At 44.1% G+C, this 18,139-nt stretch overlaps 1 protein-coding gene across 5 annotated transcripts in view; it reads left to right on the forward strand.

The window, feature by feature from the left end:
- The window catches only part of Ddr2 (discoidin domain receptor tyrosine kinase 2), a 126,507-nt gene that overhangs the window by 42,382 nt on the left and 65,986 nt on the right, over positions 1-18,139 (forward strand). The gene's annotated exons all lie outside the window — the stretch shown is intronic.

Here is an 18,139-nt window from a genome sequence, read left to right on the forward strand (position 1 = left end):
CTGGTTCTTACTCATGGACCAGGATGTGAACTCTCAGCAGTTCATTTGTGGCCGCCTCCCTCCTGGACTGCAACCTCCAGAACTTAAGCCAAATGAAAGGCTTTCTTCTATAAATTGCCTTGGTTATGATCTTTCATCACAGCAGTAGAAAAGTAACCATGACAAGTGCTTGAACAAAGACTTAAAAACTTGTACAAAGGGGAACATAAAGCCATAAAAAAGGGGTTAGGGTTAGGGTTAGGATTAGGGTTAGCTCCATGGGACCAGATCCATTTTTGGTTAGGGTCAGGGTTAGGAGAGTAAATTTGGTGAAACCTTAAATCAGTAAATGTCACTTTAGGGAGAGACACAGCCACATGGATAGGTCTTTCTATATATCATGGCTCTGGCGCCCAACTTGCTGACAGTCATGTGATCCGGGTCAGATAAAGCAATGTCTATATAGTTTATTTATGTGAAAATCAGAGCTCCTAAGACCCCCATAATAGGGCTGCTGTACTAATCGAGACAGTGCATGTAGTAAGAACAGTGCACACCACGCAGTAAACACTGTAAATGAGCTCCTGCTAGTGCTGCATTGCCTCTCTCCTATGCCAGCATCTGCTAATAAATCCTCCTAGTTTATTGCTAGAAACTGAGCCTTGCAGAACTCAGAGCTGGCAGGAACCATAATATAATTTCATTAACTCATCTTTTCCTAGATGAAGAAACATAGGCCCAGGGTCACGGAGTCAGTCACTGAAGAATTCAAAAACAGTCTGTATCAGTTGCCGGGAGCACCTTTCTTCATACAAAACCACAGGTCTATGGCTTGGAGGATGGATGAACCAGTCCTCTACTAGACCTGCCCTTAAAGACATCTTACATAGGAGGCAGTTCTGGCTAGAGCATTTCATATAACAGTGTAGGTCACAACTAACAAGGTGGGAAGACTGTCCCATACCCTTCAGGCTGGGTGCAGAGCCAGGACATCTTGGGGGACAGAAGAGAGACATGCATAGTCTCAGGAACCCACATGAGTAGTATTTAAAGACAGGAACATGGACATGTTTTTGTCAGGCTGGTTCTTCTTACAGGGCTGAGAGATATCAGAGTGACATGCACCAGCTCATTGTTGACAGCTTCATTCAGTTTCAATGTCCTTAGACACATGTACAGGGACTGTCACAAAGAACAAGGAATGTCTTTACAAAATGTGAGCAAACAACAGTAATCCAAACCTCGAGAGGGCCCTTTTGGTGGCAGGGGAGGTCTTCCCTCATAGCCCTGACATCTGATGTATTCTAGCTATCTTCTATAAACACATCACACTTACAGAATTGAGATTATGAAGGAAAGATGTTTTTTTTAAGAAAACCCAAGTTCACTCAGGGACTTGTTGATTTACCTCCTGGAAGTTGTTCAGGCTTCTCTTGGAGGAGAGGACTCTTGTGTCCTTCCCAGGCATCTGCATCTGTTTCTATCATTGAGGACAGGATGATAGAGTTGAGGAGAACAGAACACTATCTGGGGCTGAGAGCTCCACATTGAAGCCAGAACTTACATCTGGGCTCGGCTTCCCCTTTTGCTGGATGACCTTGTGAAAGTGCCTTAACCTTCCTGGATCTGATAGCTAATGGCTGCATAGCCGGCATTGTTTAATTGTTTAAAGTGCACTGTGCTCAGCAAAAGGTCTGCAAGGGTCAGCTGCTGTCTTATGAATGTCACCTGTGATGTGGTTGATAGGTTTCTACACTGTGAGCAGATGAGTGTCTAGTTAATTTCCTCATGTGTGCTCCAAGTCCTGCCCTTGCTCTGTGACCATAGCAGACCATTTTGACCTTCTCTCTTTCATGATTTTTGTTGGTCAGGCCTGTGCAGAAACTGTATACAAAGATGGAATGGTAGGATAGCATTTTCATCTGTTTGAGTTGTTGTAACAAATGCCATGTACTTGGAGTCAATCACCAACAAAAACACATTTCTTCAGTGGCAAAAGTCCTAGATTCAAGTGCCAGAGGGCTTGATATCTAGTGACATCCTGCCTTCTGGCTGGCAGACAGAGCTTTCTTGCCGTGTTCTTTCACTGTGGAAGGGAGGAATAAGCTTTCTGGTTTCCTGTTTTAATCTTATTTCTTATTCATGAGGGCTATGCCCTTGCGCCCTAATCATCCACCAAAAGCTGTAGCTCCAATACCTTCAGTCGCAAATGTGCTTTCAGAATGAGTTTGGGGAGAGAAACATTCATTCTACAGCGGGGTGTGCGTGGGCAGCACAGACATGCTTTAGCTAAGGGGGGAAATGAGTTGTATGCAGACTCCACTCCACTGCTCTGGGTCATTTTATAAGCTGCGTTATTTCAAGGGAGGAAGGTTAATTTTGGGTCCCCTTGAAACATTCATGCAGTGCCTGCCAAATCCAGGACAGCTTAGTGCTATACCCTCATGAGGTGCCTGGTTGGCTCTCTGTGTCTTCTTTGGATCAGCCCCAAGGCCTTGCCCTGATTCCTGTGTGGGCCCCTCCCTCCTCTTTCCTGGAGAAATCCACAGTGAGGCTGCAAGGCAAGGGGCCAGTGTTTATCTTGGTGGGCCTCCCTTGAGCTGGACACTGCTGCTGTGTTTGCCCAGAATGAATTCTGGTCCCTCCTTTTTTTAATTGGCCAGAGATTTTACCTCAATCACTTGGCCTACTGGTGATTTTATGTCCAGATGTCCAGGCCCTCTAGGACAGGGAAAAGGGCACCGATAACACTGTTGCTCAAACCTAGCAGTCATAGCAGGTAGTCATCCTGAAATCCATGGCACTGTCAGGCTTGGAGAATGGACCTTCACTTTTTCCTCAAGTGGGTATGGAGCTCACTAAGCAGGTGGAACTCCTAGAATATGTGCAGCATGTGCCAAATTCCACCCTGCTTGCTGCCTGTCCTGAGCTGGCCGAGGAACTAGATGCAAGCAAGGATTGTGGAACTTGTCTAAGGCCAAGAGTCCACTGCTTCTGGATGTTAACTTTGAAAATGTTTTTATTTCTCTGAGTCTCAATTTCCCTTATGAAGTGATTGTATTTCAATGATATTGTTTGAAGGATTAAATGCACTAATGTGTATGGTTGGAAGACACAACATTTTCTGACACCTGTTTTTGTTTCATTTTTTTAAAATTTGAATTAGAAACAATCCCAGTTCCCTCTCCCTCCCCTCCATCACCCCCCCTAACTAAAACCCTACCTATCACATACCCCTTCTGCTCCCCAGGGAGAGATTCCAGTTCAGTTCAGTGATTAGCTGTGGGTGTCTGCTTCTGCTTCCACCAGCTGCTGGATGAAGGCTATCCGGTGGCATATAAGTCAGTCATCAATTTCATTATCAGGGGAGGACATTTAAGGTAGCCTCTCCTCTGTTGCTTAGATTGTTAGTTGACTGACATCTGTTTTTAACCTAAAGGATGGCAAAGGTTAGTAGAATGCTTTAAAAATGTGATCCAATTATATGTTGTATATGAGAAAACTCTGAACTACAAGGATATAAGTGTGTTGGACAAAAAGGAATGTTTTATCATGCAGATATTAATTAAAAGAAAACCAGATGAGCTGTATTAATCACTGTTAGAAATCATCAACAAAATTAGCAAATTGAGTGTGATCAATTTATAAAGAGAATGAGAACAGAATTTGTTCCAAGTATACAATATTAGCTAAATATAAAATATATGACCATATTAAGTGATGCACAAGATAATTTGCCAAAATTCAACAGCTATTTATAAAGAAAAACTTCTCAGTAAGTCAGGAATAGAGGAGAATGACTTGATCTGCTAAAGAGCTTATATGAAAAGTCTACTGCTCAGCTTGTATATAGTGATGAGGTGCTTTCTCCCTAAGACTGGAGTATAGGCAAAGACACCTGCCTATGTTGTTCTTTTCAACATCATTCCAAAAGTTCTAGACATTATGAAAAACAGTAAAAATTGGAAATGAGGGGGGAAAACTAATTTTAAAGATGGCATGATTGCCTACATAATACCACCCAAATCTATCACATACCCTGCCCCTTGAGCTAATACATGCATTCAGAAAGCTCACAGTCCAAAAATCAATTGCATGTCTGTAGACCAGTAGCAGACACATGAACTCCAAAATTAAAATTACAATGGTGTTCATAATCACTCAGAAATAATTAAATGTAATATAACAAAATATACCTAGGCTTTATAGGCTGAACATTATAAAACCTTATAAAAGATAAACTTAAAAGTCCAAGTAGTTGGAGAGAAGTCCTATGTTCATGGGAACATTGAACACAGGGAAGTCACAGCACAGTAAGAGCGGCACTTTCCTCCAAATCAATTCAAAAATCTAACATGATTCCTGCCAAAATCGTAGTGATTGTTTGTGTGTGTGTGTGGCAGTGTTTGCCTAAAACTTAGATGCAAAGGACAAGGATATAAACAGTTTAGAAAAGAAAGATGAATGGGGAACAAATAAGCATTTCCAAAGACTTACCACATAGTCTGACTTTTGCTAAAAGTCAGACACAAGGCTGGAAGGAGCACATTATACAATTCAGAAATCATCTCACACAATATAACTTGGTGTAGCCTTATTAAAAATAATAGAATCAGGAAGCCCAAGTTCAGGTTCTAGGGCTACCATTCATCTACTATGTGTCTTTGATCAGGTAATTTCCCCGCTTTTAAACTCTCTGTGTCTCTGGTGACTCTAAGTCACTTGACCTTTTCGGGTGCAGCTTCCCTTCTATATAAGGAAGAAGCCTAGGTTCTTCCTTGCTTTTTTAAGAGTAAGGAATTCTGCACCCCAAAATAATTAGTATGTTGAGAGATACCATGAAAATTGGGCTGTGTAAATCTTCAGTCAAATGCCAAAGATTTTGGGGGTAGTTTTCTTTCTTCCTAATAGTGATAATTCTTCCATTGACCAGCTTGAAGAGTGAGAGCAATGGGGCTTAGTTTTAGAGAGCTGTCTTGAGGTTTCCTGAAGACCTGGAGCTCATGGCTTGGTTAGGTAGCTTCTGAGAATATCTGAAAACAAGAGATTTTATAGTAATTTAAGGGAGGTTCAAAGGTGATTGCTTGTTCCCAGTAGAAAGCTTCTGCTTGTGTGGGCAAGAAGATCTTGAAGTCATACAAAGCAGCTAGCCAATTGCCCAAGGATGAGCACATGTAAATTCATAGCATGCGAGTCTTTAAGATCCTCAAAACCACAAAGGAACATGGACACACACACACACACACACACACACACACACACACACACACACACACACACACACACACACACGTGCGTGTGCGCACGCGCACACATACTAATGCATGCACACACATGCATACATATGAAGTTAGTAGCTCCACCAGCACCATTGCTATCTTCTGTGACTGCTATAATAAAGATTTATGGTTAAAATCAAGAAAGGAAAGTTGAAGCCTATAGCTATAGCAATATCTAAATCTCAACTAGGTCATGTTCATGGAGCAGTATTGCAGAGTGGTTAGAGGTGTGAATTTCCTCTGGAGTTTAAATCATAATTTCACCCTTCTTGACTTTTTATTTAACTATTTTGTGTTTTGGTTTCCTCTTCAAAATCACTGTGCTAACTGTACTATCTATCTCCTAGAATTGCTGTGAGGATTGAAAGAAATCATCTATATGGGAGTGAGGGTGGGGTTGTATTCTCAGACTTTGACTTCAACAGTTAGGGCCTTAGATGTCATAATGAATATGAGGGGCTCAGGGCAGCACTCTAAGTATTAATGGACTAACAGGATGCATCCTTATCGTGGATCCCCTTTCCTTGGTTAGTGTTATCAGCTTTAGCTAACCATCTGGTATTTCTATTCACAGCCTTTTGGGACTGCAACCCAGCTTACCCAGTTTCCAGGCCAACTCAGTCCAAAGGTGTTTGTTTTGGAAAACTAGACTAAGACTGACTCAGTGACTGGCTCCAGCATTATGAATGTGAAGGCATGGGGACAGTTCACAGAGCCTTTGCCTGGGGACAGGCTCTCAGTAGCTTTTAGTAAAGGGAGTACTTGAGCATATCTTAAGACCTCAACAGAGAAGTTTCTTTGTGCAGTGGACAGTGATTAACATGGAAACTAAATGTCATGTTAACTAACTAACTAACTAACTAACTAACTAACTAACTAACATGGAAAATAAGTGTCAGTAGAACACTCAGCCACAGATGGGACATCTGTATCCCCCATGCCCAGAGACCATCTCCAAAGAGAGGATAGAAAGATTGTAAGAGCCAGAGTTTGATGAGGACAGGGGTGAAACCGTGTCTTCTGGACGTAATGGGACCACTGTTCTCATGAACTTACACTAGCACTGTTTGCTTGCATGAGACCCATACAAGACAAAGCCAGTCAACGTTCCAGAATGGAGACTCACAATCTCTCATCCTTAACCGAGAAGCTATCGACAGTTGATCGCTTTAGAGGGAGAGAGCGAGCGAGACAGTTTTCTTTAAGGGTGTGGCCCCTGGTAGGTTGACCCATGCGCTGGTGGATGACACCACACTCAGGAATATGTGGGTAGCATAAATTGGACTTGGGTTGTTAAAGAAACAAAGAGAGGAGAGGAAGGACAGGAAGTTGGGAGGGATAGGCATATAAGAGTTAGAATTAGGGGTGATGGGGAAACAAAAATGTGTAAATATCATCAAAATACATTATAAGAAAATTTGAAATATTAATTAAATATTTCATTAACATGAAACAAATGAGACAACATGTGTTTCCAGTGGAAACACCAGCATACACAGATGCTACAACTTCTTGTATCCAGTGTGATATTTCTTTTCTCTCCATTTATGTGGATCCCTTTCCCACCCAATGTAAATGGTATGCCAATCATAGCTAGCCTACTTTCTGGGCACCTCATAAGTGTTTGCATATGTTAGCTCATTTAATATTGTGGGCACCTGAAGAGAGATCAATCCGTGGTCCGTAACCTAAGGTTTTCTTTATTCAGATAACACCAGCCAAGTGCAAGCCAAAGCGGGCCAGGGGCAGCAAGGCAGCCAGGCCAGAGAGAAGGGAGAAGGGAGAAGAGAGTCTCCACGTATGCGAGGTCCCTTAAGTACCATTCCCGCATCACCTTAGACTTCCCCTCACCACGCCCTCATGGGCGTGTCCGGGCACATCTGTCCAGGCTACTAGGAGGCGGGGCTACAGTGTCTCCCTACAGGCACCTTGTGTGATAAATACAATTGTTATATTTTATTGATATGGCAACAGAAGCACAATTAGGGTAAATATCTGCCTCAAAGTAAACAAGGGAATCAGGCAAGATTGGAAAGCAGCCTCAACCTCCAAGCTCTTAACCACAAGCAACACTGGCTCCATAAAATCTCCAAGTTTATTGATTTTAGGCTCTGTTAGCTGGAGAACATTTACACACTATCTCTATTAAAAAAAATCCATGTGGGTTTTCAATCTGCCTGTAAGGAAGACTGCTATGACTCACAGAGGAGGGGCACAGGGTGCGTCAATAGACACGAGTCCCGAAGCTGTCCCCGGCTGAACTGGGATATGCTTATGCCAGAACTCTGGCTGGAGAAGACCCAGGAAAGTACCAAGGGTGGAGGGGTAACATGAGAGCGATCTTCTCCCAGTAGATCCCTCAGCACCTGCTTGCCCATCTTAGTTTTTTTCACTGATTTCAAAGACCCCCGGCCCCTAGATTCCCCTCAAATGTTCTCCAGATAATACCCTCCACTTTTGACATGGCCCAACTTCCATCATTCAAGCTGACTGTCACAGGACTTTATTCCAGTAACCAGTGTTGGCTTTGTTGGTTATTTGTGCATCTCTTCAGCTCCGGGTCAGGGCTGCGTGTGGATTGGGACCATGCCTCTGGCTCCAGTTGTGATATGGTCCAGGAGGATGACCAATCCCAAGACAATATCACTCTCCATCATGGGGCTGGATTTATGGAAACTCATATGATCTTGCATGGCTGTCTATCATGCCTGGCGATGGCTAATGCTTGTCCTTCTAACACATTGGTAGTTTTTAGTCCTTGCCATGACCCTATGGGGTAGCTGCAAATTACAAGTCTCATTTACAACTAAAGCAGCACAAGTAGAGAGGGGAAGTTACTTGTATTGGGTCAGATAGGAATCACAGAAACTGGTTAGGGCTTTGAGCAGAGGGAGTTAAGGCTTAGATTCCATGGTCTTGACTGCCAAGCTGGCTCACCTGGTCCTTGGCAAGCAGTGGAGGCTTTATGGTTCAGACAATACCCTTTTCTAAAGAGTGTCTTGCTAATTTTTTTTAGGTTATTTAAGTTTTTGGTAGACTTTGGTTTTATCGGAAGTTAATAGGCTTCTAGAAAAAAAATACGGTATTGTCCGTAAATAATATTCCAGGGTTTGTTGTCAGGTTGGTTTCTCAAAGGATTAATCAAGGACACAAGAAACAAGTCCCATCTCGTCAAATTTGTGACTGCTACCAAGGAGCCAGACTATCATGGTCCCCATCTTATGGAAGAAGTAACTGAAGTTCAAGGATGTTATGAAAGCCACTAACAGCCACACAGCTGGCAATCAGAGAGCTGTTTCTGCAGAGCCCAGGCAGTCTGGCTCCAGACCCCATCTTCCTAATTACCCATCCTTCTCTCCAGTAGGAGGTTCCTTGTGCTTGAGTTAGGACAAGCAGGCCAACTCTTGCTGAGGCTGACCCATGTCTCTTCATTCATTTACTCAACAGCTCCTTCTGACAGACCTACTGTGTGCTGGAGCTTGTTAGTGCTGGCTATGAGCTACCGACTCACAGACAGTCTGTGTTCTTCCAGATTCACAGCTGGATTTTTCCTTCCCTTCCCTGTAACAGATGAGCATCAAAATAGATGAGCAGTTCTCATCCTTTCGGAACCCCATGCCTGTTTTGTTTATAAACATACTTATAAACACAGTTTATGCCTTCCTTAATTTTTTTAAATTTCCAAGTAAGTGGCTTATGATGCCTAAAAATAAGCAAAAACAATTATAATGTTGAGTAATCTTTGTTTGAATCACACAAGCCCTCATTTCTCTTCCCTTAGAAGATTTTCCTCCTCTGCTCCCTGTCACAGCCAGCAATCTTTTGGTGAAGTATTGGGTGGCATTCTTCTCCCTCTAAAACAAAGGGATCCACAGTTATGGCATTAACTACTTTGAGATGCTAGGGTTGTGTCTTTTTAATTTATATTTATTCTCTCACCCAGTTCTGGCTTTGGAAATTGTGCGGCAAAGAAAGCTTTGCTCATTTCTTTTACTGAAAACCTCATCTCTCCACCCCACGGGACATTGGTGATATGAATCATGTGCTTTGGAGCCATCTGACATTTCCCCATCCTGTCTGGGGAGGGAGCAGCAAGGGACACGCCCAGGAATGTGACACAGCAGGCTCATAGGCTCCTTGCTCAGGGCCTGGTGAGTTAGATGTGCTTTGGGCTCTAGGAAATGCCTGGCTGTTTTTACTCTAGATTTTCATGGGAAAGGATACTTGATAGACCTCTTAGGGACAGCAGATGGCTTATAAATATCTCCAGAGGTCTGGGCACTGGAAGGATTGGCTTCTGTCTCACACTGCTTTGCACTTAGTTGTGCATAACTCTGTGGTGTTCTTGAAAGTCTTCATGGCTTCACCCGTAAAGGCTCAGGGACCATTCACTGTGTATAATAAATGAGCAGGACATACTGATTATACCACAGGAGGGGGAGAACAGGGGCTTTGGGATTAGAAGAATTTATTTACTTGGGCTTTTAGCTTTCTTTAAGATTTGTTTTTATTGTTGTCGATTATGTGTATATGTGTGTGGGTGTGTGCGCTTGTGGAGTTTAGAGAAGGCATTGGCTCCCCTGGAGCTGAAGCTGTAGGTGGGTTGTTTGTGAGTACCCAAGATAGATTTTAGGAACTAGACTTGGGTCCTCTGGAAAAGCAGCCCATGCTCTTAACTGTTGAGCAAGCTCTCTATCCCCTAAATAGACTTTTGAAAATAGTGCTATGAGTTGTGAAAAACACAGTGTCTCAACAAATACTGTCATAGGCACTATGTTCTATTATAGGCACCAAGAGATGGGTAGGATCAATATCTGGGGAAGTGCTGGCAAATGTTCAAGAATGGGCACTATGGAACAGGTAGTCAGCACCAATGTGTAGCTTTCGACAAATCTACTGTGTAATTGCTTGGCTTGGATTACTATCACCATGTCAGCTGACTGCTGGAGTTTTTGAATATGTGAAACTATCTCTTAGGCCTGTAAAAGCTGATCCTGAACCTTATGTCTGCTTTCAGAGATAGATGAACCCATAGGTTCTCCCAGGGACAGTGACTCAGATATGTGGTGAACACATTCAGGGGGCTCAGACAAAGGCAGCTGGGATGGTAAGGAAGACTTCTAGGGAGTTGGAGACAGTGACCCTTCCACAGCCTCTCTGCCTTCAAGCCAAATGGAAAGGCCTTGGACTGCCTTCAAGTTTCCTGGCAGACTAACTGCAAGCCACCCACCTAGGTTTGTTCCCACACTTACCGATACAACTCCTCTACTCTAGCCAATGCAGGATGCTGTTTCCGGTCTGAAGACAAATCCTTCCCTTGTTCCTGGAGGTTCCCCATTCAGAAGGTGCTTTCTCTCCCTCTCCCTGTCCCTGCCTCATTCAGCCTTCCTATGCACACAATTCCATCCCACAGACAACACTGCCATGAATCATGAAAAGTGACTTGAAAGAGTGACAAGTGGCTGCATTAAAGCCAAAAATTTAGGTTCATCAAATGACTCTTAAAATGGGAAAGGCAAACAGCATAATCAGGGGACATACTGATGTACTTCTTGCAAGAAGGGCTGGAGTTCGGAACACACAGGGAACTCTCCCAACTGTAGGCAAAAGTGAGGGAGGATACAGGATGGCAGGAAAATAGCAATCACTGTCAGTAAGAGTGAACATTGGTACAGCCTTCCATAAACCTTTTGGTAGTATTGATTAAAACTGCATACTAATTGCTTCCTTAGATATACTGCTAAAAATATCACACATGAGTTACCTAAAGGTTTATACAGAATTTTCATTCATACAACATCATTAATAATGACTCCAAATTGGAAACAGCCTTTTGTTAATCTACAGCTGGGAATAAGTTATGGACTATTCACAAGGGGGGATGTCATACAGCTGATAAGACGCACAGAGTGTCATTCTATGTATAATAATATGAATATATCTCGCAGATATAATTGTGAGTCAGAGGGTTCAGACTCAAAAGAATACAAGTAAAAGTTCCTGTATGCAAAGTTTTTTAAAAAGCCCACAAAGGTCCAGAAGTCAGTCTACTGGCTTCTTCTTCTGGGACAGAGCAGAGGGTGGTGATTGCGGGCTTGACTTGGGAGTTGTTTTCATTTGGGAAGCTATCTCACCCTTCTGAACTTGGCCAGAGGTTCAATGGGCTGGCAGCATTTCCCCATCTTCACCTCCTTACATCATTTTGTAATTGGCTTTTATTTTTCTGAGCCTCCCACTGTGCTCTAAATGGCTGGACAGGCAGTAACTGTGTTAGTTTGCATCCTGGGTACTTAGCACAGTTACTGGCGCTGAGAAATTGCTCACTAACTATTAAGTGAATGCATAGTGGCCTGGATCTTTATGATTTGTAAGAGCCTGAAAAAATCTCTTCATTAATAGCAGATGGGAATATTTTATAGTCCAAACAGGATTTATTAATTCACAAAAGCCAGACCATTTTTATGCTTTTCTTTTACCCCTGGTAGTTGTGTGTTCCCTAAAATTTCAAGTACATAAATCATGCCTCCCCTCACATGTAAACTTTCAGTTTACAGAACTTAGTATCTGTGAAAAATAATTCAGACCTGGAGATCCAGGTGTCTTGCTCACTGCCTCCAGTACAATATTGTTCTGTGACGCGTTTCTAGAACTGAGACTTAATTTCTAGAAAAAAATATTCTGAAAGTTTATTAGTTTTGTCAAGTTTTTGGCAAACAAAGTGGATATTCCTTCCAATTTGTCACTGTCCCTTTATATAGAAATGGATGCTTTTCACATTCCAGAGAAAGGCAGAGGCAAGAGAGCAGGAGGCAGGTCTTTGTAGTGAGTGAGAAATGAAGCTGTCAATCACCTGAAGGAGGAGAATGGGAGAGAGTTGAGTATCAGGGACTTAATCGTGGTGTTGTGGAGCCGGTGACAAAGTCTTTGGAGGTTCATGTCAACAAGTTTAATTGCAGAGCTGTAAGATGAACGTGTCAGGTACTCATGGCCACTGTTTATTGAGCAACTGCTATACTCCAGATATCAAAAGCTTGGAGTAGATTGTATTATTTTAATTCTAGCAATTGTCATTTGGGATCCATGTCATCATCCCATTTTACAGATCAAAATTAAGGCCGAGAGAGGCTGTGATTTGTCCTGGGTCATGCCGCGGGTCGGTGGTAGCACTAAGCTGAAGGAAGTACCCGGTGTTTCTGGCTTGAAATGTATCAGGGTCCTTGTCATATAGGTTCTACATCTCTCATACTGAAAACATCTGAGCTAACTCATTCTGGAGCTATGTGCAGCTTCCTTCCGGTTATGCTGTAGATCACTATTACATCATGCATTCATCGCCCTCCAGCGCTGTTTAAAGGGCAGGGGAGAAGAACAAGGTGAATTCCATGGGTCCACAGCGCAACTGACCCAAAGAGGACACAGAAACAGCATCTTTCACAGCAGACAACACTAGCATAGGTTTCACTTAGCAAAAGTTCGCCGCTGAAGCGTTTGGAAATGTGGGTGGGGGCTGTGTTACACTCTGTGGGGACGATGATGCTGTACAGGAACAGATCAGGAACATCTGGCTGCCCTTGCTGCAGTCTCTCCACCCGCTCCGGCCTCTGGGCTTAGAGCTCAAGGCTGAGGGTGTGTTTGCTTGGCTGTGACTTTCTCTTCAGCTTCTCTTTCTGGGTGTCTTATTTCATGAGCTGAGCCTGCCACAGAGCTCTGGGATCCGGCCTGCTTTAGGCTGAGCCTCTGGCTTTCATTTGCTGCCTCCCTAGCCAGATCTGGGCAAGGGTTTGAAAAATGACCCTGATTGGATGCATATTTGGTGGAGGTGATGGCCGGACATGCAACTCACCAATCTCCAGACCCAAATGAAATAGAAAGATAGACTCTCCTGGTCAGGGTGGCGGAGGTGCAGGGGTGGGGGTGGGGGTGACAGGATTCAGCCTTCTTAAGGGAAGCTCCGCCCACTTCTCTCCACCCTCACCTCTGCTGTTTGCCAACTCTTTCTGTGGAAACCCAAGGGAACTATGGACCTCCAAGCATCCTTCCCGGCCCTGTTCCCTATTCAGCCGCTTCTATCTCCTCTCTGATGTAAAGGTCCTCTCTTCACCCTGTCCCTAGGTGGGCCATGCTAGTCTTCTGTTTGGAACTGCAGATTCTCTTCCCAGTTACTGCTCTGCTGTAGCCCAGTGCCTCCATTGCCTTGCTATGCCAGATCCCTCTCCTTGGGCCTCCCCATCTTCTCTGTAGGTCTTCCATTCTCATTCAAAGTCTTATCAAGAGCTTACAAGGGAGCTCAACAAAGAAGAAAGAACACATTTGTGACAACTCTTTCTCCATTAATTTGTTGGAGTTCATAGATTTCATGGATGAGGATTGCCAGCTAAAATATGTGTTTCTTAGAAGGGATGGAATTCCAAACCATTTGAAAAAGAGCCAAGGCTTGCCCCCCGGCAGTTTAGAGAACAGCCCAAATGTTGGGCTAAACCCTTCTCCCAGAGAAGTCATAAAATCCAGGTCCTGAGAACCCCTCAACAGGCAAAACCGAAACTCTAGAGTCTCCTAAGGCCATCTGCTAACAACTGAGGTATCCCATGTTTCTAATGAATGTAGGGCTAGGTCCACTTGGGAAAATAAGTCCGGGTTAGAGATTTGATCTGACAGCCCTGAATGTGAACATGGACTGCTTCTCATTAAAGCAGAAGGGGACAGGCTTTTTGTTTGCTTTTGGTGTGTTTTTTTCTGCTGCCAAGGTGTGTTGTAATGTCAGAATTGTTTAATATGCACGAGCCTCTGCCATGTATGAGGCAGAATCAGAATGCATTTGCTGTGAAATGAGATTGGTTCCAGTCGTTTAAACAGCTCCACTTGTAATAATAGTAGGCAAGAATTGATGCCAGGCACTGTTTTAAGGATTAACTCATTTAGTCCGGAGGCAGGTCCTACCAGACAGTACCACTGTTAGCGGTCTGCTTCTAGATGAGAAAACTTGGGCATAAGCATTCACCAGCTTGCTTACAATCACATAGACAGCAAGGCCGGAGCTGAAATTGAAGATGATGCAGCTTGTTCTAAAGCCTGTATTTCAACCACTGAGCTAAGACATGGGATAGGGTTGTGGGATCAGATGGGCTGGGCTAGGCTTGTATATTCTAACCCCGAGAGCCTGTCCTTATTGATAATAGTGAAAACAACTACCAATTAAAGACATCCTCTTTGAGACTGAAAAGAGAACCTGCTGGTTTGTTAGTTGCCGGTGTTTGTAATTTGTCCGTTTGTTTATCTGCCTGAGACTTGTCCTCCTTAGGACACTTTGCCTCTGAAAAAGGATGCTGGTGTCAACTCGGGAGGAAATTGAGAAGGGAGGGTAGTCAGAAGGCAGAAGGATCGAGTGGCAGAGGTTGGTGGGGTAGGTAAGGTGTTCAAGAAGAAGAGCCAAGGGATTGGAGTCTCAGAAGCTGTCCAGGTAGACAGGCTACCAGGTCCTGAGTGGGTGGCCCTCTACTGCTGTTGTGTGCACACTTGAGGCTGGCCAGGCATCAGAAATGGCAATGCTGACGTGTGTTTAATTCTGTTTTCTTCCTGGGTATTGCTCCTACTTCCAGGAGCAGGAAAGAAACAGGAAAGAAACAGGTTTACTCTGTCCCGAAGACCCTGACTCCAGTAGTTGCCCTAATCGATTGTTTTGAAGACTACAGAGTTCTTGCTGTTGGGAAATTGTGTGAGGATGACTGTGGTTCTGGGATCTGGTTTTGGCAAACTGTCCATCTGGCTGTTGTATGCCATTGTGCTGTTCTCTGTACTTCTTTAAAATGTATTTTCAATTTCTCCTAACTTTGTTTCAACTTCCTTTCTGTAAAAATCACTAATTATTCCTACACATGCCATCAGTTTCATGAAGGCAAAAAACCCAGCTTTAAGCCAGGCCAGGTGGTGTGGGCCTGTTTTGCTGTCTCAGAGGCAGAGGCAAGAGGATCAAACAATTTGAAGGCTGCCTGGGCAGAAGGGGTGAGTTCAAGGCCAGTCTGGGTCACTTAATGAGATACAGTCTAAAACTCTGAAACATAATGAAAAACTGTTGTGGGTATTCAGGGGTGGTATGCTTGTCTACCCTAAACAAAGCCCTCAGTTCAGCCCCCAGTACCAGAGAGAGGGAGAAGGAGAGGGTGAGAGAGGGAGAGAGAAAGAGAGAGAGAGAGAGAGAGAGAGAGAGAGAGAGAGAGAAAGGAAGGGAGGGAGGGAGGAAGGGAGGGATGGATGGAGGAAGAGAAGGAGAAGGAGGAGGAGGAAGAAGAGAAGGAGGAATTTAGGCTTAGTTTTGTAACCTACACATAAAAACAAGAGAGTCAAACTTCTAAAATTCTGGTTTGGACAAGCCTCAGAAAGAGCTGTAGATCCCCATTAATCTCCATTAACTCCGGTTCTCACCTCACCATGTCAAACCAGTTTATCACTGCAGCTGGTATGAAACTATTAGGAGGGTGGCAACATCCAGCAGGAGCCTTAGCTTCAGCAGAAGCTTGTATGTTCCCTTTGCAAACAACATTGCTCCTCAGGAGAGAGCTCTCCACCACTGCCAGGGGCCACGCAGAGGTGGCTGCCATCACAGTATCTGTGAGCATGACTCTGCCTATCTGATACCACTTTTCCAATCTCGTAAGATTCTACCCGGGATCTTCAGTCCTTTCTTTTAGTCTCAGCCCACCTCTCACTTCACCTTTTGCATTATATCCGGGTTTTTACCTATAACACAATGTTTTGCTATTCTTTTCATGCCTGCTTCTTCTACCCTGGCTCAGGTCATTGTGAGCACCAGGCCTCTGTGGACCCCAGGGCTCTGATCTAGCCCTCTTCCACACAGCACATCCCCTTCCAGGAAGTTGAGTCAAGAACATCATGCAGTTTATCTGAAGATCAATGCCTGGAGGAGTTTTCAGGGAGTCTGAGGTTGGGACTGTAGTGTTGGGCTTTCAGAGTTTTAATCAGACGATTCAGCTAAGCATCTGTAGTATACAGGTGAACTTCTACACAAGACATATTTGCCCAGAAGCATAAACGTGTGACAGTTCTTTTACCAAACATGTTAAAATGCACATTCTAGCCAAAATTCTAGAAGAAATGGAACTTAAGGCTTGTACTATTGGGATTTGGGGCCATGGCAAGGCATAAGAAGGGATTGTATCGAGAAGAAACTGTGGCATGTTATCTGAGGTTATGAAGCACTTCTAGGGCACTGGGGAGAACAGGGTGCACACAGCTCTATATGCCATCAAATGGCCTATAGCTAGTGTTAAGGACAGAGAAGGAAACTTTATGCTGTGCAATTAGACTAATGTATTCTCTTCTGTAGTTGATCACTCAGTATGGGGCAGCAGAAAGAAACCAGAGAAACACTGAGCAGTGTGGACTTGTGTTCCAATAACATTCTGCACCCTGATGAATCATTTAGTATTCAGGGAGATGAGGCACAGGGAAAAGGACCCAAAAGACAGAGGCAATTAACACATGTGTTTGTAGATGACCAACACAGGGGAGGAACCAAGAGTCATAGGTCAGAGAAGGTCTCATTATTTTAGGACCATTAAATGTCCTCATTACAGGTGGTTCCTTTTCACTGTGCTAACATGGTGGAGCAGGTGAGGGGAGCTCTGTAGGGTCTTGTTTTTGTTTCTTGTAAGTTTTTCAGATAAGGTCTCACAATGGAGTCCAGGTTGGCCTCCATCTCACAACACCCATGCTGTCTTAGCCTCCCAAATGCTGGGCTTATGGGTGTGAGTCCCCAGCTTTGGAGTTTTTGGAAAGAGGAGCAAAAAGAGTGCTTTTACGAAGGTACCAAAAGATCTCGGTCATGATGGGGTAACTTATCACAAGTTCCAATACCATCAGTGGCTAGGATTTCACTGTGAATTTCTGAGTCACCCCAGCATCCAGCCCTGTCAATGAGACCTCTGAACAGTCGAGGACCAGTTAACAGGATGAGTTTACTAGATGCTCTCAATGGTGAACCAAATGGCATAGCTTTAGCTTCTGCTTCTAGGTCTGTGTCCCCTAAAGACATGCCTGAGGCACTGCTCTCAGAGAGCAAGTCTCAAATTCCAATCCTTTCTGCAGGCTTGCCTCCTCTACTTTGAAGATGCCCCCAGGACCCAGAGGGAGCCATTCGTTAGCCTTGTTTCCATGGAGATCTTTGGCTGCACTTCTGCTGTTTCTCCCAGAAGTGAGAGGGCCGTGGTTCCCGAAGCCTCAGGCTTGGCACCAGCTCCTCCCTGTTGAGTTCATATCTCAACTCTGACTCCAGGGTTTCCTCTCTGTCCCAGAGTGACCTTGTAGGCGGCCCAGCAGACTGACTCTTAGCAGCCTTTACCATTGGTGATTTTCATTCCAGAGAGGAGCTAATGGGTTTCTGAAAGGGACTGTGTGGGTGTCTCTCACCATCTCCACTCTGGCCTGGGTCTGGAAGAGATTTCCTCTGTGGACTGGGTGAGGAATTCTGATGAAACCAGGCTGTCCTGGAGCTTTGGGCCTGGATAGGCACCACATCCCTCCTGAGCTGGGGTTGGCTCTACTCAGCTACGGTGGGTCCTATACAGTGTTTGGACCCATGGCTGACAGCATGTAGAACATCAACAGCCTTGGCAGAGAAGGGTTTTTTTTTTTTTTTTTTTTTGCAATGGACAGTGTGTAATGCAGATACTCAAAACCAGTCCAAGAGATGAGAACAAGTAACTGTAGAGTGGCCATCCCTAAGTGGGACAGGTATAACTAGATCTTCCTTTGTCCTAGGTTCAGGGAACATCATAGAAAGGGCAGAGAGAATGTAAGTGCTAGGGGGTGGAGAGGGCGCTGTGAAATGCTATCTTCTATGTATGACATGGCTATTACACTCAGGA

The sequence above is a fragment of the Cricetulus griseus genome, chromosome 5, assembly GCF_003668045.3.
Source record: "Cricetulus griseus strain 17A/GY chromosome 5, alternate assembly CriGri-PICRH-1.0, whole genome shotgun sequence".
Taxonomy (NCBI): Eukaryota; Metazoa; Chordata; class Mammalia; order Rodentia; family Cricetidae; genus Cricetulus; species Cricetulus griseus.